Source organism: Sciurus carolinensis, unplaced genomic scaffold (genome assembly GCF_902686445.1).
Source record: "Sciurus carolinensis unplaced genomic scaffold, mSciCar1.2, whole genome shotgun sequence".
NCBI lineage: Eukaryota > Metazoa > Chordata > Mammalia > Rodentia > Sciuridae > Sciurus > Sciurus carolinensis.
Window position 1 is genome coordinate 346,106 of NW_025920137.1, and position 25,115 is coordinate 371,220.

At 36.1% G+C, this 25,115-nt stretch overlaps 1 pseudogene; it reads left to right on the forward strand.

Moving 5' to 3' along the window:
• Positions 1-21,130: 21,130 nt before the first annotated feature.
• On the forward strand, positions 21,131-21,546 carry LOC124974191 (40S ribosomal protein S6-like; annotated as a pseudogene).
• The last annotated feature ends 3,569 nt before the right edge of the window (positions 21,547-25,115 follow it).

The window sequence follows — 25,115 nt, forward strand, 5'->3', positions numbered from 1 at the left end:
TCCCACAGCAATAAGATCATCATTTATTTAAAATGCTTTTGTTTTGTTTGAGTTTTAAGATAAAGCCTATTTCCGGGACAAATTTGCTTCCCTGTTTTGTTTTACACTATTAGTAAAAAGGGTTGGTGCAAAACATAATTTGGAAACAGGAAAAGTTTTACCTTTAAAAATTCAGTGTTTTCACAAATACTTGCAATTGGTGCATACAAGAAAGCTGTGCCTTCTAATACTTCTCTTTCAGTGTCAGTATTTAAAGCGAAGTCTTTGACAGTCCATTTATTTCAATACATTTTCCTGCAGTGAGTGTTTAAGCTTCTAAATATGGAAATGGACACTACATATCTCATTATTAAAACAAATGTATTTCAAACAATCTAGAAATAAAATTGGGTGATATGTACCTTGTTTTGTAATTCCATATCTGCATTGTGTGAAAGCAGGTTTTCTGCTATTGCTGTTGTCTGACAAAAGACAGCATAGTGGAGAGAAGAGTATCCATCAATGTCCTGAACATTTGGATTGGCGCCATTATTTAGAAGAATTTCTACACATTCCTCATGCTGGTGTTCTACTGCCTGTTGGTATTGTACCAAGAAATGTACCATAAATTCAAGAAATGCAAGCCAAACATACTACAGGGTTCACAAATTAGTTATATTTAAATTATATTAAACCCCTTTTATTCAAGCATTTCAATCAAATCCACCTCCTGTAGAAACCCTAGGCTACTAATGTACGTACCTTATTCAGTGCTGTGTTGAAGTAATTATCAAAAAGTTCAAGGTTACATTCCTTCTTTATTAACAGGGCCACCAGTTCTGGATGTCCAAAGGCACTGGCATAATGGAGAGGAGTCCTAGAAAAGTAAGAAGATTCATTAGATCATACAGCACTTTTCACCAACTACAGAATCCAACAGGTGAGCCAACCTAGTCTGCCACAGCAGCCCAACAAGGCAGCACCAAGGTCTGGTATCTTTCAAGGGCAGAATCGTCATTCACAAACAACACTGCTGAACATAAGTGAGTTTGTAGAGCTCAGAGGACAGTGACACTGTACGTGCTCAACCTTAGCTCTCAAAGTGACTCCAGCCCTCTGGAAAAGAGAGTTTTCTCCTGTAAATACTATGAATATCCCTGAGATGTAACACATCATGATCAACTGATAATCAATGACATACAGGGAGGTCTTGAAATAGTTGCTTTTCCAGAGAACCTCAGGATTTACAGTGAGCCTAAGAGAGGTCCCTGTACAACTCTTCAGTGATCCTTCTCCACTCATGATCACCCAGGCTACCAGTCAGCAGCATGCTGACTGCATATGATCAAGAAACCCCCATACCCACCATACAGAATGGCCACTATTGGTGCAGCCAGTATGGCCAATGGTTCCTGGAAGGCCTGCCACCTGTACTCCAGCCAGCTCTGGACTCCTCCACCCAGGAGTAGGCAGAGGTTTGGAAGGTAAGGTGGTACTGGAAGTAGAACTGGAGGTGTAAGACTGCAGGTCCCATTAGACCATTCCTTTGTAGGAAAGTTCACCTTGCTGCACAAAGCCAAGCAATGCTTGCAGCTACCACCCAGGTAAAGCTGGATGAATTCAAAAGTCTCCTGGTGACAATCCAATAATTCCTCAGTAAAGTGCAAGAAGTCCTTCCTGAGGTTGTGGACAACTAGTGATGGGCATCTCCCAAATTCAGCAGCATCGAGGCTGCCTTGCCACACCCAACAATCATGGATGGCCTTCGCCAGGGGCCTGTCTTCTACAGACATAGTAGTACGCTTCTGGTCCTACTGGGTTGGGCTGAGGTTCAGAGTCCCTGGGTTCTAGCACCCAAGGCAGCCCAGAGTCGTGGTTAGGGATGCTCCATCCAGGTGGAGCTAGCTGTGGGATGCCAGGGATACCCTTTCTGCACCTGTGTTGGCCTCAAGGTCCAGGAGACAGGCTCTGTCAGCACTGCAGTCCGTTTCCCCCTAGTAATGGCTCCCACTCAGGCAAGGTGTAGCCCTGACCTCCCTGAGGGCAAAGGACACTGAGAGGAGGCTGCAGGAGAGGGCTCAGTGCCTGGCTTTGGCTAGGGCAGCTGCCATACCACCCTTTTGCACAACAGACACCCATGACTGCATTGAAAAATCTCGATGTGTTAGCTGCTTCATTAAGTGTGAAACCTTCCAGTGAATTCTCGTCTCTCTCAGGGGAACTAACGGCAATTAGTGCAGCACTTGCAGGAATTCAGGCTTGTCAACAAATCTGGTTATGAAGATGGTTCACTGCTCAAGACAATACTGAGTAACCTTTCAGAAGTTGATGAATGAGTCCAAGTGGAGCATACAAGAGATACGGAAAGTCTATTGAGTGGAATTGGCACCCCTAAATATGCTAGTGTGAAATAACATTAGAAACAAAAAACAGAAAAGACCAAGGAGTCATCTTGACATTTCAAAATGTCCTGGTAAGGGCCTCAGTAGAGAACACATAGCCATAGGTGTACACTGACGCAAATGGACTGCAGATAGTATTCAAAGAATTATTTTTGCCCTTAAGTTGCTGTATTATGGGAAACATTTTGCCTCCTCCTGCACTTTTCTACACTGTACATAACATGCTTTTTAAAAATGTTTACATTAAAAATAAAATGCTGTGTACATAATTTTGTGATTTAAATCATTTGCAGTCAGTCAAGTGTTCTCTATATGAAAGCCGGGGTGCTAGATACCTTCATAGTCTCTAGATCCCACGTGTTGAGGCGCCTGTGAGGGCAGGAAACTCAAGCATCCTTGTGAAATGAGAGCTGGCCTCAATTTCCCTCCTTCCCCCTGGGCCCAGTGGGAAGGAGGAGGCTTCTGCCATATTGGCCACACCTTCCCGGGTAGGCACCCTGTCCCTAGGGCCCCTGCCACCCAACCCGATTACCTGTTCTTCTTGTCCCTTTCATCCATGCCAGCTTCCCCATGGGCAAGGATATGGTTCACTTTCTCCACATTGCCCATACACGCAGCCCTGTGGATCCGGGAAGGTATTTTATACCTGAATACGCTTTTCCGGAAGTTCCGGCCAATGAAACTCTCGGCCGGAAATAATTTAGAGGCCATGACTAGGCCTCAGAGGCCCCGTAACTGCACGGGGCTTTTCAACACTTCTGAAACTCAGAAAAGCCATCCTAGACTCGCCAACGAATTGCCAACGAGTCAGGGCTGAACCGCTCAGCGGTCAGTTATCCCAACAAAAGAATGGTCAACTAGCAACCCTGCATCACAGAGATTGAGTGCGCATGTGCATTTTGAGGGCCTTGGCCCGCTTGGAACCTATGCAGACCGCTTCCGCTGTCCTGCTCAGAGTGTGGCAGACCAGGCTGGAGGGTCGCTAACTGCATGATCAGGAAACCCCCATCACCTGCATGATGACCAGCACCTATGCAGCCAGTGTGGCCAAGCACTCCGGGAAGGCCCACCTCCTGTGCTCAGTCAGCCTGGGTTCCTCAGGTGGAGATTTAGGACGTGAGGTGGTGGGGAAGGCGCTAGAAGCCGAACTCCAGGTGCAAGACTCCAGGTCCCATTGTAGGAGAGTTCCTCCTCTAGGGGGGCTTGCAGTGCCTGTTCAGGTAGAGCTGAATGAAAGCAGACACCTTCTGATACAAGTCCAAGAATCCTGTGTGAAGGGCAAGAAGTCCTTCCCGAGCTCCTGGACAGCCAGTACTAGGTGCCACCCAGATTTAGCACCATCAAGGACCCAGAAAAAGTCATTTCTGAGGATAACCACAGCAGACAACCGAAAACCTCATCCATACTGGACACTCCACTCCATAAAGGGACTTACATTGCAGCACCCCCCAAACACCATCCACCTCCCACTGTGCCCAGGCTCAATTGTACTGAGTGGCGACCTGTGCACCCCAGAGGGCAGCAACCATATACCACCCTGCCCTGTGGGCCACCCAGCATCTCGTCAGGCAAAATACCTCCACCTTACACAGCCACACCTCACACTCTCCAAAATATACACTGGGTGCCACACCCTAGATTTGACAGCACTGGATACAAGGAGTTCCCTTCTGGAGGGCACATAAGACTATACCTCCTAACATGGTGTAACCAGGCTGCTTAGTCACAGAAAATTAGACATCCTCTCCTCCAAACTGACAGGAAGCTAACAGGTACCTAGCTAAACCAAAGTTTGGAGGGAGTCTCCTAGAATTGTTTCCGAGTGAGCTGGTGCGATCACTATTGCCACACCCAGAGAAACAAACTTAAAGCTGAAGGTTGGTGGGCATCTTCTAAAGGTCCCAAATCCTGATGAAATCCACACAAGCAAGACTCAATAGGAACATTTTCCACTTTGACCTGGATTATTATATGTAGCTCTAATGTCAATTTTGATCTAGTATGTTACTTTTTATTGCAAATCAATAAATGTTCACCTTTTATCAATATTACACCCTCAACCCATTTGACTGTATTCTTGAAATGTTTTAAAGCATTAACTGGAAACTATTCTATTTTTGTTTTCCTAGGTCAGATTTACACTTGCTCCTCTTAGTCACTCTTCTCCCTCTAACATTGCCTGCTACCAACAAATCCCTCCATCCATCTTTTTCTTCTTTTAAATTTGGTTTGGATTATTCATTTCTATTTTTTCTTTTCTCCTTCATTTTTTTCTTGCCAATTTTATTTCTACTCTTCTTTTTTCTCCTACATAATGTGATAGTAATTTTACTAACGTTAATAACTCATTTCTCAACCTATTCCAGAATGTTACAATTTTATTCCTAGAGTATGAAAAGAGCAGAGAAATTTTCTTCAAGTCCCCCGTGTCCTAAGTTTTATTAGTGCATGAGTTTGCTCCGAATCCATTGTAATAAATAGGGTTTAGTATCTTCTATCAGTAATGCTGAAATTGGGAACAGCATATGACACATGTTGAGTGAAAGTAACAATACCTGGATATTTGCCTATCCCAGGGCACTTACACAAAGAAGCTCACTAAATTATCTCTTGTATAAAAGTAGAAGCAATAGCCAGGTGTGGAGACTTATGCCTGTAATGCCAGTGGCTCAGGAGGTTTAGCAGGAGGATCACAAGTTCTAGTCCAACCTAAGCAACATAGAGAGACCCTAAGCAACATAGGGAGACTCTGACTCAAAAATTAAAAAAAAAAAAAAAAAGGGTTAAGCATGCATGGGTTCAATCCTTGGTACCAAAGTGGGGGTGGGGAGAAAGTGGAAACAATAATTAACCCAGAAGATGGGTACACACAAAAACAGTGTGAAAAAGCAAGTAAACCAACTACCCCAAATAGTCCAAAATACTTCAACAACTGATCCCATTAACTCCACAGTAAAGGAAATGTTGAGAAAGAATCAAGAAAATTTATAGCTAAAATATTATTCAGCCGTAAAGAAGAATAATATTATGGCATTTGCAGATAAATGGATGGAATTGGAGAATATCATGCTAAGTGAAATAAGCCAATCTCAAAAAACCAAAGGCTGAATGTTTTCCCTGATAAGTGGATGATGATATATAATGAGGGTGGTGAGGTAGCAGGTGAGAGAAGAATGAAGAAACTTTAGATTACATAGAGGGAAGTGAGGAAGGGTATGAAAACTGGTGGAAAGAGACAGACTTCATTACCCTATGTACATGTATGATTACACAAATGGTATGAATCTACATCCATGCACAACCATAGAGAGAAAATGATGTATCCCATTTGGGTACAATGAATCAAAATGCATTCTGTAAAAAAAAACCAAAATTCAGTGAACTAAAAGAAGATGTAAGGAACTAGAAAATACAGGAAGTGAAAGAAGATTTTTTAAAAGATTCTAAAAAAGAACCAAACACAAATCCTGGAAAGACTCAGTAAATCAAATTTAAAATTTAGTGGAATCCATCACCAATAAACTAGACCACTTTGAAGACAGATTCTCAGAACTTGAAGACAAAGAATATAGTAATCTTTTTTTAAGTAATAGGTTTTTTTCATTTTATACTTTTTTTATTCCATTTGTTCTAATTAGTTGTACATGGCAATAGAATGCATTTATATATTTTGATAGATCATACATAATAAATACAGGATAATCTCTCATTTTTCTGATTATACATATTGTAGGATCACCTCTACTATAATTTCTTCCCCCCCATACCTCTTTCGCCCTTTTCCCTCCCCTCTATTTAATATAAACTAACTCTATTCTACCCTATCCACATGCCCCCTCTATTGTGAATTAACTTCTACATATCATAGTAAACATTCTGCCTTTGGTTTTGGGGTTTGGCTTATTTCACTCACCCTGATATTCTCTAACTCCATCCATTTAAAGACAAATGCCAGAATTTTATTCTTCTTTAAAGCTGAGTAATATTCCATCATATATATATTTTTTTCTTTATTCATTCATCTGTTGAAGGGCATCTACTTCGGTTTCATAGTTTAGCTGTCGTGAATTGAGCTGCTATAAACATTGATATGATTGTGTCACTGTAGTGTGTTGATTTTAAGTCCTTTGGGTATAAATCAAGGAGTAGGTCAAATGACAATTCCAAGTTTTCTGAGGAATCACCATACTGCTTTCCATAATGGTTGCATCAATTTGCATTCCCACCAGCAATGTATGAGTGTACCATTATCCCCACATCCTTCCCAACATTTATTTTTGCTTGTGTTCTTGATAATTGCCATTCTGATTGGAATGAGATGAAATGTTAGAGTAGTTTTGATTTGCATATCTCTAATTGTTAGAGATGTTGAACATTTTTTCATTTTATATAATCTTAAAAATAAAAGCAACAGTAAAGATGTTACGAGACCAAGACCAGAATATCCAAGAAATCTTAGATAACAAAGGTAAGAATATCTGGCACAGAGGAAGACACCAAAATACATAATATAGGAATGTACAAGCTTTTCAATAAATATCAGAAAAAATTGAAAACACTAAGAATGAGATGGAAATCCAAATTCAAAAGCATCTCAGAATCCCACATGGGCAATATCACTAAAGATCCTCTCCAAGACACATTATAACTAAAATACCTAAAATACAGACTAAGGTTAGAATGTTAAAAGGCTCAAGATAAAAAAAAAAAAAGGTAGTCACATGTTGAGGTAAACCAGTTAGAATTTCAAATGATTTCACAGTCCACACCCTAAATGCAAGGAGGGTTTGGAATTATATATACCAAGATTAAAATATCCAGCAAAATTGTCCTTCAGAATTGAAAATGAAATAAAAACCTTCCATGCCATATATAAAAGAATTCATATAACCAGATAGATTGCACTACAAATCTTACACAATGAAATATCCCAAGCTGAAGAAAAAAATATATATATAAGAATCACAACCAGCAGTGGAATGAAACTCACTAGAAGGATACTAAACTACAGAGAATCAAGTTTGAATTAAGTATTAGAAATAAATGAAAATGGCAGGAAATAAATATCATATTTCTATATTCACACTGACTATAAATAAGTATCTTTTGCATGGCATTTACTTTGATCCTCAAATTCTATAAACATTACCACTACATTTGTTAACACAAATGCAAATTGGTACAAAACTAACTGGCAGGAACTCCAAATCCCATTTCTCTTTCCCATTTCTCCAAACCTCAAACTCCTCCCCCATCACCATAACTCAGGTCACTGCAGAGACCAATGGAAGCTCAAGGTGTGTGAACTCAACCCTAGTGGCCCCTAGGTGTTTGTGAGGAAGCTCCTTACTCAGAGTAGATGGCATCTGCTCTACATGGTGCTACATGATCTACAAGCTATTTACAATATTGTTTTGGTTTGTATTTTCTTTTCACCTAGCATCCTTAGTTGGTGTTCCTGCTCAGTATGGGTAGAAAGAGCAGTCAAACTGATGTAGTGTTGCAGGGGCCCATCTCCTGTGAAGAGATGTCCTGCAGGGATTTTATGAGGTTCTGAGGGCCATTGGATGTGGTGAGTATTCCCAGGTAAAACTAGCCCACGATGTCCTCACTGGGGCAGATGTGGTGGTAAAAGTCCTGTCAAAGGAAAAAGAGAACTTCTCAGTCCATTCTGAACTGATTATGGTGAAGGACTTGGAACACCCCCATGTGATTCAGCTATTTCAGCTTGTTGAAATAGGTAAAAATATCTATATCATGATGGAGCATGCAGGTGAGGGAGGACAGCTACTTTACCACACCCAGTTTGATGGCATGAGGAAGGAGGATGCCTGGAATATTCAGGAAGATCATGTGTGCAGTGGGCAACTACCACAAGAAGTGCATCATGCACTGAGACCTGAAGGTCAAGAACATCATGGCGGATGCTCGAGACAACCTCAAACTCCTTGATATTGGCATAGGTGTGAAGTTCACACCTGAGCAGAAGCTGATTGGGATTCAGACCACTCTCCCATATCATGCCCCTGAAATCACTCATCAGAAAGAATATAAGTCTCCACCCCACTCCCATGGATGTTTGGAGCCTAGGTGTCATTCTGTATGTTATATTTTCATGGAGACAACCACTTATGAAGATCTTTGGGAGCTGGTGACACAGATCATGGAGGCAAGGCACCACATTCCTGATCATGTTCCCACCCAAAAAAGATGGCTCATCCATAAAATGCTGACCAAGAACCTCCATGCAGTGACCTGCCTTAGAGTAAATCCTTCAGCACCCATGACTGAGTGAGGGTAAGGAGTATTCAGCCCAACAACTTATTGAGTCGCTCCCCAAACACCCAAACCCCAGAATAATGACAATCCTGTTTGACATGGGTTATAACCCATATAAGACCTGGGTGTTTCTAGTCAATAGAAAGTTTGATGATGCAATGGCTATGCACCTGATATGCCAGTCCCACATGCACCCAGAGGCAAGACTGCATTTTCCAGGAGAAACCTGGGGATCAGAGTGTTGGGCCTCAATCATGACACATGGATCCTTCCAATTTCTCAGTCCTATCAAAGAAGTGTGCCAGTGAGTCTGCACTCCACACCTTCTCCTTGTCCTATGAGCAACAACTCCCTGCAGAAGCCAAGCAGTTAGGGCAGAAGGGCATCAGAAGGTTAAACCGGACTCATTGATGTCCACTCCCTGCATGCAAAGACCTCTGCTCCCTGCATTGCCTCCCTGCCTGACCCTGAGTCCTACATGGTCAAAATCAGGAGGATCCTCAATTTCTCCCAAATTTCTCCCAAGGACAACCTCAGGACAACAGCAAAGTATGCAAGAGGGTGACAAGGAGGACTACTGTTTACTTTTAACAACTGTGTTGTAACATGCTGTTTGTCAGTTAAAGTGGCTCTTATCCAGGGAGGTTCTGAATGTGCTAGATTCAGAAATAGGGTGATTCCAGCGTAAATACAGAACTCAGACAGACAAAACCAATGGACAGACAGTCAGAGGAATCTATGCTCTGTGGATTCTTTACATCATAGGATGGCATTAGTCACATGGTCTCTAAACAACCGCAGGAACCAGGTGTGCATACTGGCTCAGGTTTCTCTGCATGAGTTCCAGCCAGGAGCACCTCTGGACCCACTTGGACATCAGGAGTCTCCTCTTCTCCCACCTGTGACAGAAATCAGGATCTGTTTTCCCTGGGACTCTACTCCCTGCTCTATACTTCTCTGTCCTTTCTCCCATGCTTCAAGGATGATAGAAATGTTTCTTTAAAAATTGTTTCCTTGTTTTTATATAATATAATTGATGTTCAAAGATAAAACATATAAAAGTCTGGTTAAAAAACAAAGGGGATGCCTCAGGTGCACAGCAACCATTGTCTGCACATCTTAGATGACTGTTCTTCACTCTCCTATTCAGGGTAGATACTTCCCTTGAGCCAGTGTGGATGAGCACTTACTTGGCTTGATCTGATATGTCCAGAGATTCACTCCCCTTGAGCCAGTGTAGGCATGACTTACTGTGAACTGGTGACCTTGACAAAAAGGAATCTCTCTCCCAGTCATCAGGTCCTTCCCTGAGGTATGTGGAGAGGGTGGGTGGCAGCAGTTGGAAAAGTCACATCTGAGAAGGCATTGGAGAACATATCATCTCCATAATCCCATGTGTAGGGAAGTGAGATGTGGCTAGCCTGCAGCAGTGGTTGGCTGCACCCACCACCTGTCTACACACCCCAAATCTCCTCATGGCTTCGGCTAAACATAGTAGAGAAGGAGCACATGAGGCTTGGGTTGTGAAAATGTCACACTGTCTCATGCTATTTACATAAAAGTAAAGTGAACCAATGTGGAATTGTTCTTATCTTTGAATTCTGTTAGCACTGAATTTTGTAGTGCACACAATGGATAAGAAATGGTCAGGATAGTCAGGAGGGGAGACTTTGGGCACCTTCCATTCCTGACATCTCCACAGGGTTACAACCCCAGAGCTGCTCTGGCAGCTTTATACTGATCTTCCCCTGAGTGGTCAGAAATGAATACCTTCAAAAACAAATGTATGCCTCTATAGGTTTCGCTGTAGAGATCTTTCACCACCTTGGTTTGATCTATCCCTAAGTTCTTTTGTCTTTGTTTTTTGTTATTTTGACATTATTGTGAATGGAATAGTTTATCTAATTTCTTTATCCACATATTCATTATTGGAGTAAAGAAATATGATTGATTGATTTGTCATGCTCTTGTATCCTGCTAACTTAATTTATCAGTTCTAGAAATCTTCTGGTAGAATTTTTGGGGTTTTCTTAAATAGAGGATTATGCCATCAGCAAATAAATAATTTGACTTCTCCATTTCTTATTCTGAATTCCTTTAATTTTATTCTCTTGCCTGATGAACAAGGGTTTTAAGGACTATGTTGAATAGAAATGGGAGAGCAGATATGTTGGACATGTTCTTCATTTTAGAGGAAATTCTTTTGGCTTTTCTCCATTCAGTATGATGTTGGCCTGGGTTTGCCATATATAGTCTTTACAATGTTGAGAAAATTTCTTCTCTCCCTAGTTTCTCTAGTTTTATAAACTTGAGTGGGTGCTGCATTTTATCAGATATACTTTGATCTACACTTTATCAGATCTACATTTTTATCACATACACTTTGATGATATAATCCTGTGATTCTTGTTCTTAACTCTATTTAGGTGGTGAATAGTATTTATTGATTTGTTTATGTCTTCTACTGATTATGGTGTTAATTTGTTCTTTTTCTACAACTTTGAGGTGTAATATTAGGCCATTAATTTTGTATCTATCTATTGTTTTTAAATATAGGAACCTAGTGCTACAAACGTTCCTCATAGAACTGCCTTCACACTGTCTCACAGATTTTGGTATGTTCTGACTCTGTTGTCATTTGTTTCTAAGACCTTATTTCTCCCCTGATTTCTTCTGCAATTCTGGTCTTATTTAAAAGTGTACATTTAATCTTTAGGAGTTAGTTTGTTTTAAAAATCTCGTTCATTTTAGATTTCAATCAATGACAATCTGATAGGATGCAAATAATTCTCTATAATTTGCTTGTATTTGCTAAAATTTTCATTGTGCCCTAGAGTATGGTCTATTTTACAGAATGTTCCGTGTGCTACTGACAACAAAGTTAATTCAGTTGTCAATGGATAATGAATGGCAGTAATTCTTACAAACAGATGGAATTTTGAGAAAAGAAATCAGGCAAAATACATGATGTGATGTATGATTCTATTCATATTATACTTCCGAGCAGGCCAATTTTTTTTGTGTGTGGTCCTCCACAGGGTTAGTGATCATCATCCAACCCAAAGAAGACCTATATAGTAGTCCCTGTTATCTGCAGGGGATATGCTTCAAGATTCCCAGCACATTCCTGAGACTGCTGACAATAACAAATCCTAGCTATTTTTGAGTAGTTTTCTATACATACATTTGTATAATAAATTTTAATTACTATATTAAGCATAGTAAGAGACTATAACTCATAAGCATAGAACAATTATAGTAATGTATTGTGATAAAATTTAGGTGAGTGTAGATTTTCTCTGCCTCTCTCAAAATATCACAATTGTTCTGTACTCACAGTACTTTGGCTGACTGTGGGTAATTGAAACAATGTGAGTAAAATGGTGGTTAAGTGGGGAAGTGCTATAGAACAAAAAGTTGGAATAAGTTTCAATTAACTCTGCCTGATTGCTTGAGGTAAGAAAGTTCTCTCCTCCTGCCACTCCTGGTTTTTAGGTCTTCAGGACCAACAGTTTACTTTTGTTCTCCAACTTCAAGACTTTGAATTATGCCACAGTTTCCCAGAGTTTCCACTTGCAGACAGCAGATTGAGGAAATGTTCAAGTTTCCTACTCATATAAGCCAATCCCCACTATAAATCTGTTTCTTTGGAGAACCCTAAATTATACAAACATCTTTTGGGAAAAATTAATCTGCCTATTGCAATGTATGTGCAATATGTATGATATGAAACATGTTATATATGATGCATTACATATACATACATCTAGATTTAAAATAATTCAATATTGAAAAAAGCACAGAGAAAAAATAGAATGGGTGTCACCGTGCATGTGTGTATGTGTGTGTGCATAATAATTGTTATTAAAATTATAAACATTGTCAAACCTTTTCATTTGATACAACTTAAAAATCCATATTTCCAGATATAATCACTACACTGAAGATGGTGAACATATTTCCCACCCACTCCATATATGCTCCCTAACTATGTAGGTTAATAGTATTAATAATTCTTTATATGTTCTAGTACCTTTTCTTTTTTAATTTGTTAAATATCTAGTGATATTAAATTTTATAACAGGTTTCATTAATAGGTTCATACATTTATTTTAAGCAATGTATTTTCAATTTTAACAATGTTCCACACTAAAAGAAATATTTCATTTTTATTGAGCATTTAATGTTTATTTCCTAAATTCTTATATTCATTAACAATTGTATGCCTATACACAGGGCTTGCTTTCACACGAGTTTTATTGACAGACAGTAGCTGTATGTGGAAATTCTGAGTTGTATTTAGAATGTTCAAATAAAATGAAACTCATCAGCTTTGCAAAATATTGCAAGAGATGTATGTATTGAATCAATCAAATATTATTTCTGTAATATTTCTCCTAAGAAAACCTGAGTAACCGTGACACTATTAAGCAAAAGGTTTATATAATATCCAATTTCATACTTGAGTATATGCCTTTGGAATCACCTCCCAGTTGGTGGTACAGACAAGTAAGTATTTACTAATTCTTTAATATCACTTTTGGTAGAAGCAATAAGGCATACTCTTAAAGAATGGAGAGAAGTTAATCAAGTCAACAATATTCCTCAATATTAACATGAAACACTTAATAATTTGTGGATCTGGTAACATTTCAGATTTTAGAACAATTATGAAAATAATTTTCTGCCCCTTGATATATTAATAAGTCATATACTAAAAGTCCCAAGATCTCAAGCAATGATTGGTTGCCTCATGGAGATTTGTTTAATTTTGATACATGGTATTAAAAAATATATTGAATACAAATATATTTTCCACATTTTGACATAGTTTCCAACAGTCTCCATCACTTAGATACTGGTGAAAGGCTTCATATATTTGTTATTCTTCCATCATGAGTTATTTGTGTTATTGTCTGTAATAAACAGGAATTCAAAAGTGCATATTAATTTTAACCTTTACAACTTAGTATTCCATGGGAATCCACTTCCATTTAAAGAACACATTTTCATGAAAAGAGGAACTGTGGACTGATACTCAACATCCATACACCCGTATTTCTCCCATCTCCTTCAGATGGGTGCTTGTATATGAAACAGAAATGAAAGTGTCTTGATGCCTAATGAGGCATCAATTGGCACCAGTTAGCCACCAGCAATATGTAAGTTTGTTCTTAATAATACATTATGTGTTCTGGATAATAGTTTAATAGAGAGTGACCTTGATTCTGGAATCAATGTATGAAAGGGCTAGTGGAAACTCTCACTCTTAATATCTACTGCCATATTTGCAAAGTTTTCTTAAAATTTGATTTGAGTTTTTCATCATTGTAAAAGGACTGATTTGAATTTTTAATCGTTGTAAAAGGACTGATTTCTTCATCAACAACATCATTTTTTTAAATTAAAACTTTCCTCCTTTCCTCCTGGATGTTTCAGACACCTTATACAACCAAACAAATAAGCAGTTAAGGTATTATTTTTCTTGATTATCAGCACAAAAAGTATCTTTCCTGTAGCTGGAGAACAAATAGCCTATTATATATCACCTCCAAGTAAAGGGTTAATGGATGATTAAAAATTCATACATGCAGAAAAAATGTATTTAAACCAACTTTGGATGTATGATGGAATAATTTCATATTTGCATTAATTAATTTATCAGCTGGTTGAGAGGACACAGAATGTAAAATAGGAGGTAGAGGGAATTGTGTGTAACATTTATAGATATATGTCCAATACAATAGTAAAGAGTGAATATACTGCTCATTTATGTATTGATACAGCCCAGTTTGATGCTACATTATTCTGACATTAGAAATGAAGAAAATGACTTTAGGGAGGTTAGTTAACAAGTGGTCTAAAGCAGTAAAACTAATATAAAACTTTCTGTAGAAAAAAGGAATCTATATTCACCTGATATTTTTCTTATCTTCAAACAAACTTCAAGTGTGTTCTTTGTTGCATGTTAGCTAATAGGATATATTCTTGTGCAAAATTCACTATGGGGGCACTACTATAACAGAAAGTTTCCATTAATTGGAAGGAGAAATCCCCACATAAACCCTTGAGACTTTATAAATCACAGTGACTCAAATATTATTAGATAATAGGAGCATATTGGTGATGAGAACTCGAGACTTTCCACAGAGGTATTTTCTTTCTGCTTTGTTCACTGTTTCTGCCCACATTATCTATCCACAGATTGTTGGGGATCTGGGGGTGTTAGAGAACTCTATATTTTTATCTTCTGTTCTAATGAACAACTTCAAGTTCGCTTGTAATCACAGTCATCCTAAATATTCAGAGGTAATAAAAAGTGTACTTTGAACCATTTAATGAACTCATGAAATCAAGATCAGGCACAGATAATATTTTGGAGTACTGAAAGATGCAACAAATAAAAACAAAAAGGAAATGATGAAATTCCACTTTAACAATGAGATATGAAATATAACTATGTTTAGGAAAAAGTGCAAAAATATACAAAGAACCTGAAATTAAGAAGTAAACATCCACCATCCACGTATGTACACCTTTATCAACCAGATGACATTGTTTTTGTTCAATCTAGAGTGTCACTGGAAAGCAGCCTTTGCTTTCCTAGTGCAGTATACTATTTCCTTCAACAGTCTGAGAATTTTGGATTATGGTAAATAATTTTTCATATGGTTTACTAAAATATTTAACTAAATGTTAAATGACTAAATTGAGAAAAGTACAATTCTAAAAAAATTAGATTTATTGACAAGAGGGAAGTAGTATATTATTGTATTCTTTAATATGTTAGAATGTAAGTTTCTTGAGTAAAGTCAAATGTAAATAATGTTTTGATGCTTGCAGTTGAGAATTGATTACTATAAACATGGAATGGGAATCATAAAATGTACTCAAGTCATAATACATTAATTGAGATTGATTTAAGACATCTAAGAAGTCATAGAAATGTGACTATTTTAATAAGAAATGGAACAAAGAGGAATTTTTGTCCTGGATTAAAAGTTTTAATTTCAAGTAACAGGCAGTTAAGAAGCATAGAAGTGGACGCCTTGACAGAATCAAAATATCACTGAAGAAAAACTATTTTTCTTTTTTCCTTTTTGTACATTTGAATAGAGAAGATAGTAGAGATAGGATAATTATGCTTCAGATAACTAAAATATGATAAGATTTTATAAAATGCTCTTTAAATACCATTTTGTAGTTATTAATTCAAAAGTACTATGATTGTAGATAAGGTATATAGAAGTCATGATGTGACAAACTGCACTAGAAGAAGGTTAAGGTGGCAAGATACACTGATGCAAATACTAAATTCAGAATACCATGTCTCGGAAGATCATTGAAAGAAGAAATAGGCTTCTCCAGGCACTCACATAATAATAATGCTTTAGAAATCTAGCGCCAATTACCAAGGTTGAAATTTCAGTTGTCTTGGTTATATCAGTCGACACATACCAGGTTTTTTTTTTTTAAAGAAAAAGAATAAAAGAGAAAATAAATTATTCCCCTGCAAGGTCAATGAACAGAGGAATTAAGTGAACAGCTACATTCTCCTTGTCCCTTAAGATTCATGAAAATTCCTGACTTTCTTGTCCTTGCCTTCTCTTCTCGTTCAATGTCCACAGGAATTTTAGTAGTGTGATACTTCCCCATCACCAGGTGCTTAAGAAACTTATGAAGAATGTGGACGAATGTGCACCCCACAATCCAACTCTGGGAAAAGTGCAGGTAAACAGAAGCATTTTCAGAAAAAGCAGTAATTAAGGGCAGCATCATGGGCAAGAAATATTTCCAGTGGCATATTTGCAATGATTTTCTCTTCTTAAAATTGTCTATGTCTTATTATTTGTAAAGAATATAACTAATAATTTACTTGCAAGGCTGTCAGATCTCTCTTTTGAGATTTTAAAAAAGGAACTCTTGTTATATGCATTATGACATAAAACATATACAGTTACTTCAGTGGGGCTTCTGAGTAAGTGCAGTTCTCACAAGACCAGTCCCAGCTCCCCCACATAGGCTGTTTACATGGAGGTTTAACACCCAATATCAGTAGAAAAAGAAGTGTTTTCCTTGGTATGCCCCCTTTGTACACAGACTTGAAACAATGTAGCATTAACAAGCAATTGGTTGGCAAATTTGGAGTTCTAAGTCTCTGAATCCATTTCTGTCAGAAAAACAACTCATAAAAATAAATTCTAAAATAAATAAGCACATGAAAAGCTAATGATATTTACTTTAAACATCAAACAGCAAGAGATATTGTACTGTATTGAGATGACAGGGACATTTTTTAAAAAATTAAAATGTTTTCTAATATTTCAGGCCTTATAAAAGGCAGTTGAATTTTTAACTCTGATAAGCACATTTTATCTGGTGATTTTTCCAATGAAAATTTAATGCAATACTTTTATCAAAAGTAATGTCATAGGTTATTCTCAAATTAAACAAAATGAAAGAATATGTTTAAATTGCAACACCTCTTCTACTTTTACTTGCACAGCTGCTTTTAAAGACATTTGATTTTAGGACTTCATATTATATAGACTGATAAAAGTTTAATTGACATTAAATATGTTCTATTTCCACAGATGGAGTCCATGGATTTTTACCATGGAATCCATTTATAACTGATTGATTTACTGTGTGGCCCTGGGGAAGGAAATTAACTTTTTCTGATCTATTTTTCAATTTATATGGTGCAGATGCCATTACTTGCAGAAATAGTGAAATAAATTTAAAAATGTCCAATGAAAAAAAACTACACAATGTGTCAGAAATCTGGTCATTTTATTTATTTATTTATTTATTTATTTATACTGGTGATTGAACCCATGTGCTTTTAAACACTGAGTCACACCCCCAGCCAATTTTAGTTTTTATTTTGACATAGGGTCTCACTAAGATGCTGAGGGCCTTGCTAAGTTGCTGAGGGTGGTCTCAAACTTTTAATCCTCCTGCTTCAGCCTTCCCAACTGCTTGGATTACAACCAGGTGCCACTGCACCCAGCTGGTCATCTATTTGAAAAGAGTACCCTATAAACTCTATGGAAGCTTCCTCACATGGTCAGATAACTCAGTCTATACAATAGTTAAAAGCAAGTGCTAGAGAATGTAAATGAAATAACATATCTAATGCTTCTTTCCAACAAGGAAAGAATGCCATTTTACATATGGCAGGAGTTGTGTATCGTGAACATTAGCTGGCTACCACTGGGTAGTAAGGACACAATATAATACCAATCAAAGCAGAAAATGGGTTAGAAACCACTTATTTTCTCCTTATCAGAGAAAGTTATAAGAAAAGCAATGCTGATAGTCCTTAGCTATAAGGATATAATCCTTGATCAAGCTAAGAGACTTTCACTTTCTTTTAATTTGATCTTTATATTTACACATGACAGTAAAATGTATTTTGACATATTATACTGCATAGAGTATAACTTATAATTGGGATCTCATTGACAGTTTTACTTTTAATGAAAGATTAACCTTGAAGAAAAACAATAAAACCAGAGATATAGATACAGAATAATAGGTAGGAGAAGGGAGGAGGAAGGGAGTGAAGAATTTTTTTTTTCAAATGAAAGTTATATTATCTGGTATTTGATTAAGGAGGAATATTTCTCCCCAAAATTTTAGTTACAAATTTTTCTTCCAATGATATTGTGATTATTGAATCCCAACATAAATAATATGTAGATCTCAAAAGCTGGAAATTGAAAAAGTAGTTATGGAACTCACCTGTTTTAATAGCAGTGTGGTCCAGCAAATGCAAAAATAAAATCCTCTTGTTGTCAGTGTTTCCAACACTCATGACTTAGAGATCACAGTCTCAAATTGCTAAACATAAATTAATATATAAATTATACCATAGAGTCCTCAGAAAAAGTAGGTCATTGTTAATGTCCTTCATTTCCTATTAATGGAGACATCAATTATATAACATAAAATAGAAAATAATTAATAGCAAAGGACAGGAAGTATTTTAATAGAACATGGCTTATTTTTCAAAAGTGACTGATATAATATTTATAGATCAATTGAACATTATAATTATAATGGTAAGTCTGAGGCCTTGACTGGAGCCAACCTGATGTCCACAACATGCCCTTGACCTCAAGAACTGTGAGCTAAATAAACCACATTTGTGAATTAACTTGCCTTTATGTTACTATATTTCATTACAATAACAAAGACTAATACATGGTTAAAACAATCCCATGCCATATGGGGTAAAACCACTAAGTCTCAATTATGAATCTTTTCAATTATTCTGTCCAAAACTCTATGTCTGGAAAGGAAAGATATAGAAAGCTGGTCTGGAGAACCTGGACCACTTCTTCCTTTTTCTAAGTCTCTTCATTGCCAGTATCTTTAAAATTATTAGCAAAATAGGATCTCTATTTATTAAAGTCTGATCTGATATTTCATCTTGTGCATTAGTCTCACCTGTTAGTTTTTTTTCTTTTTTTCATTGTTGATTATAAGCACTTTTATTCACACAAAGTGAGGGAAATATACTTAGAGACTCATCTTTTTCCTGTATCTTTTTATAAATTTATGAATAGAAAATGTGAATTCATAAGTTTTAGACATTGGAATATGATTGTTAATGTACTGGCAACCTTAAGTATAATTTCATGGGCTATACATTCAAAGAAACATAGCATTTTATGTTCAATATTAATTTGGTTCAGTGAGTCATTTTTGACATTTGAGATCAGGGTATTAATCTTCCATTCAGCCATTCTTCTTTCAGCTTAAGAGACCAAGTGAGCAAACTTAAATGCAACCAAATGGTACTTGAAAGCACAGGTGCAGAATCTGGTGTCCTTTGTTCACACATTCACTGATTTCAAATCCACTCTAATTTTGAATTCCTTAGTCATAACTCTATTATTTTGTGACACATGTTTATTACTCAAAATTATAGCTGTAATGGAGACACTCTAAAATGTGTCCTTGAAACTTGCAACATGCAACCATTTCCCAAGAATTTAAAGATACTTTAAATAAAATAAGTTACAGAGATAGAACATAGAGGAACAGCTTAGACTATATGAGAATATGACTACAGAAATGTCATTATTTTCAGGAAAACTTATAGGCATTTTGATATTATTACAACTAGTTAAAATTCAATCATTTTATACACATAAACCCTCAAAATGAGAACTATCTATACTGAGATGTTGTTAATTTTGTCATTCTATACTGAGTTTTGAGCACATATATCAACATTTAGTAAAATTAGCAGTAATTAATGTGATAGATAATGTGAATAATTCCATTGATTATAACTGAGTTACCTTCTCATCTTTGATATTAACATGCTATAATCAGGTGTATAGTACTTTCTTGGCATTGTCACACAACTAAATAAAACAGTGAACTTGAAAATTATTTCATGTCTCCATTGATTTAATGTAGTAAAAACTATTAATAAAATAAATAAATTTGTAATTTGTTGTTAAAATGAAAAATGGTACAACAGATGAATGGCTAATAATAAAGAAGAGATATACTACACCACAATGTTCCATATAATTTAAGACTGATTATATGACCATTATGTTTACACATAGAAGTGAGAGTTTAGATTATTTTGGAGAAAAGTCAAAGGCACCAATGTGAAGGAAAATAAAAACTAACAACTAGATGATACTGAGGTGAAGTAGTCTTCTCAAGTTATGCAGCCATGAAATCAACAACATGTAATCTCCAGGTGGGAAAGAGGTGTAAATTACTAAACCACAAATTAAATTCCTGAAAATGATAGATGCTATTTTCAAACTGGCTTATACTGCCATTATTGGTAAATAAATCATTTTTTTAATAAAAAATAATCTATATTATTTATAGAAAATCTACATTAAAATGTTTTAAAAAGAACATTCAGGCTATTTGAGAGTCTTCAGAATTGTCTTACTAGATAAAAATATGGAAAAAAAACACCCACATATGAGCTCCAAGGTATTGACTGGTTCATTAATGTAAAATCTTTCTATTGTCATTGATGATGATAGGTCAGTTTCTGCCTTCACAACCTAACACAATAACCACCACCAAACAACCCCTAAAAATAAAAAGTCTGTCACAAAAGGAAATCATCCAAAATAATGGCATTGGTTTAAGGGGTTGAGTTGTTGGTGATCTTTTTGCCTCTCCTTTATTTTCTCAGTTTCCTATGCAGTAACCCTTTCCATTAAAGCACCCGAAGAATCAGTGGTGCTTTATGAACTTTAACACACTCATCTAATGATTGATATTGATCCTTATTTTATACTTACAGAAACTAAGTTTGAAAAAATTAAAAATCTTCCCTCAGGTTCTTATCATGGAGTAATTTCTATGCAAAACATTTTTAGGATGAGTTTTGTCTCCATATCCTGGCATCGAGGAGGTATGCGTTGGTATTAATAGTCAGTCTTGGTGGCGCCTTGTGGGAGATCAGCTGCTCCAAAATGAAGCTGAATATCTCCTTTCCAGCCACCGGCTGCCAGAAACTCATTGAAGTGGACTATGAAAGCAAACTTCGCACTTTTTATGAGAAGCTATGGCCACAGAAGTTGCTGCTGACGCTGTGGGTGAAGAATGGAAGGGTTATGTGGTCCGAATCAGTGGCAGGAACAACAAACAAGGCTTCCCCAGGAAGCAGGTGTCTTGACTCATGGCCATGTTCATCTGCTACTGAGTAAGGAGCACTCATGTTACAGACCAAGGTGAATGGAGAGAGAAAGTGCAAATCTGTTCGAGGCTGCATTGTGGATGCAAGAGAATGAAAGAAGTCAAAGAAAATCGCCAGGAACAGATTGCCAAGAGACACAAGCTGTCCTCTCTGAGAGCTTCTACTTCTAAGTCTGAGTCTGGTCAAAAATAAGAATTTTTAAGAGTAACAAATAAATAAGATCTGGCCTTCAAAAAAAAATAGTCTTTTTTGTCCTTCATATTTGTAATAATTTGTATAAAGGCTTACAGCACATACGGAATAGCTTGTAGATCCATATTCTTATAAGTGTACTGCAGCTTATATAATTATGGAAACATAGCTTTGGGATTCTATGAATAAATGAAGTGACCCATAAAACACTTTTAAAGCAATAAAATCCATCTACCCATCTGCAAATGTGCATGCATTGTATTTATAGCTACATATGCTCCCATGTGAAAATGATATCTAATGTCCTTCATCTCTGCTTTAGAGAAAAAGAGCTAGATTCCACACACTCCTTTCAGTCTCAATAAATAAATAAATAGATAAATAAATGTTTTAACAATGTTTGTTTTTAGTCAGGCATACATATTTGTCCAGATGTGTTATTGAGTTATGAAATTATCTGTCCTGTTTTATAAAAGGATTGGAATCTCCACTAATTTCTGAGTTTTTGGATATGTGCAGTTGACTCATTTAAATCCTGAATAATAGGGTTTAATTAGGCAGACTAACTCATTTTAAGACCTAGTAAAAAGATTTCAGTGAGAAATTTATCACAATTTTGAGACTTTTCCCAAGTCATGTTGCCTGAGTCCTTGTTTTTTCCAGAATAGACACTCAGATACCAATCTGCAGCAGAGGACAGGTTGCAGTCCTATCCACAGGACAGAGAGAATTTGTTCTGTGAAATGGTTAATACTTATAAAATGCTTTTGTCACATCCTGTGCAACAGTGTACAAAATTCTTGCTAGGTCTGAGTTAAAGTTAGAAAAAGGAGTAAAAGGGGGGAAAACACAAGAAAGAAAAAAAATGGGAGGAAAAGTTCTAAGAAGGAGACAATCATACTTGATATTACTAGGCAACTTAATTTTTCTTACATGGAAATTTTCTAATTAGAATTATTATTAAGCTGATAACTTGACCTAGGTAAAATTGTTTCTCTGTGAAGAATTGGAAGTAATATATTTATTTTATTCTGTATCTATTGATATCAATCACAATATAAAAGAGCAAACTTGTACAACTAACTCCAAGTTTAAAACAAAAGCAATACATATGAAAAAGACTTTTCATCCAATGATAGGAATTATTAAAATGCAGAAAGTTCATACCATTTTTTTCCTATTTTTGTTTTCCCTTAGTTCATTTGTACCAACAGGGAGATTTAGCATGACAGTAAGCCTGACAACATCTCCATTGCTATTTACTCTCCCCCAAATTTAAAATGGTTTCATGTATTACAATATGTAAGGCAATCAACTAAATATTCATCCCTTCTCTGGCTTTAGGATTCATATTTTATCCCCACATAGACACAACCATGTTCCAGAACCTGAATACCTATGGTTCCATTACAGAAATTAGACCCTGTCAGTCCTTCACAATACTTTATTGATGTATTACAAAAGATTTCACAATTTTGCACTGGGTCATAAGGATTGTGCTCTTATACTATGAAAGTCAATTTTGAAGCAATCAAAATAAGACGTGCAAAATCATATTTTTAAATTTTCCAACCTTCTTCCCCCAACATTAAAATGTACAGTACATCCATGCATGTTTATGTGCAAGTGTGTATGTGTGTGTATGTGCTTATAAAATAGACTGTGATGAATCTTAATTAACATTTTTAAAAGAAAATAAGATAAGAAAAGTAGATAAGATTGGAAATGTGTTCAATTTTAAATTTTAGAAATATCTTACATAATTTAATTGAGATAAAATGCAAAGTTGAGTGTTTGCTTTGCTACTGATGCTAAAGATGAAAATTATCTTGATAATGATTAGTATATTTAATTCATTAAAGGTTATCAAGCACTCTTGGGGTATTTGGCCTATTGTGAATTATCTTATCTTAACAACAGCTCTGTAAGTTGAGTACCACACTTGTCATTGTATCTTTAAATGGGGAGTTTAAGAAATGAAGAAGTGGGGTACTTTTCCTAAGATGGTAAAAATAGTGAGTGACACAACTAATTCCTCAGAATAAACTAATAATCACAGCATAGCTTCTGGTTTATAGTCTTAGGACAATGACCTACTAACAAAAATTATGTATGGCATATTTTACCAGTACCATTGAATTAAACAGTGACAAATATATTATAAAATTATGAAGGGCTATATCACACTAAAATGTCAAGCAAGTGATATGCAGCATATATATTAAAATGAGAAAAAGGTTAAATTGAAAATATGATTTACATATTCATCTTATGGTTTTCAATCCAATTTTTATACTGCAAGTAATGTATCTATTTTGCTTAGGCAATTCTGTCTTTTCACTCATGGATTTAGTTGAAATAAAAGAGAACACAAACTTACATTCTTTTTGTGGAAGAGTAGCTTCTAAATGAAAATAAAATAGTTTCTGAAAACAATATGATAAGAATAACTAGTGAAATGAGTCATTTTAAATAACTTAGGTCTGATGTTTTCCTTGGGTTAAAAACAGCCTTAATCAATCTCAATTCAGATAATGTAAATGTGACAAGAAGTCCAGCTCTTTACAACTTTTTTATTCTTGGCAGGGACGATAAAAGTGTTTTATTGGTCCACTAGGGCTCAGGGTAAAGGACCACAGCTTGGGTGGCACAAATTTATCTTTTACAAAAAGTGAAAGACATCTGCAATCATGTTTTTGGTCAGAGACCAAGGTTGGATTTCTTCTAAAGTATCTCTTCCCATCTAGGAGTTAGCTCTCTTTCCCTGGTATTTTCCTGTGGACCCCTTTTCCTGGAAGGAGGCCTATGTGGCATTCTGTTGGGAGAGAAACATGCCTTTCAGGCAATTCAGAGACTGTAATATGTGTGAATTTAAAATGAGTCATTTGGACTAGCATGAATTGAAGACTCATCAAGTCTATGTCTCACCTATTCCCTCACCAACTCAGCAGGGAAAACATAATTAAATGTTGAACCAAATATATGGGATACAATTTTACACAACCAAATAATAAGTAATAACTGACACAGCAAAGAAAACATGGTAACTACATATAATTTATTTTAGATGATATCCTTGGAACAGAAAATGAATGTTAGATTAAGAAAAAAAGAAAAAACAACTAAAGATTTTTTAGTAAATTAAATACTTCATTAATCATAATATATCAGTATAGGTTCATTAGTTATAACAAATGTGCCATACTTACATAGTACTGCTAATATTAGGGGAAAATCAAGAAGGAAGATATGAAAACTTAAAAGTTATCATTTCAGGTTTTTTTTCCTATGTGAATGTAGACTATTCTACATAAAAGTTTGTTTTACAGAAAGGAAGAGTACAGACATCAATAAAAAAAAATAGCAGATTAATCTCTAGTGTATTTACAAATATTGCTCTTCTGATCCCAATATCTAATTGATTTAGGCAAAGACCTATTTACTTAGTAATCCTGGATAAAAAGTATTTAAGAAGCAGAACATCAATAAGTCAGGCTCAATTTGTTTTTGCAAAACTAAAGTAGATATTGAAGATGAAACAAAAAGACTCACAAATATCTTTTTTCCCT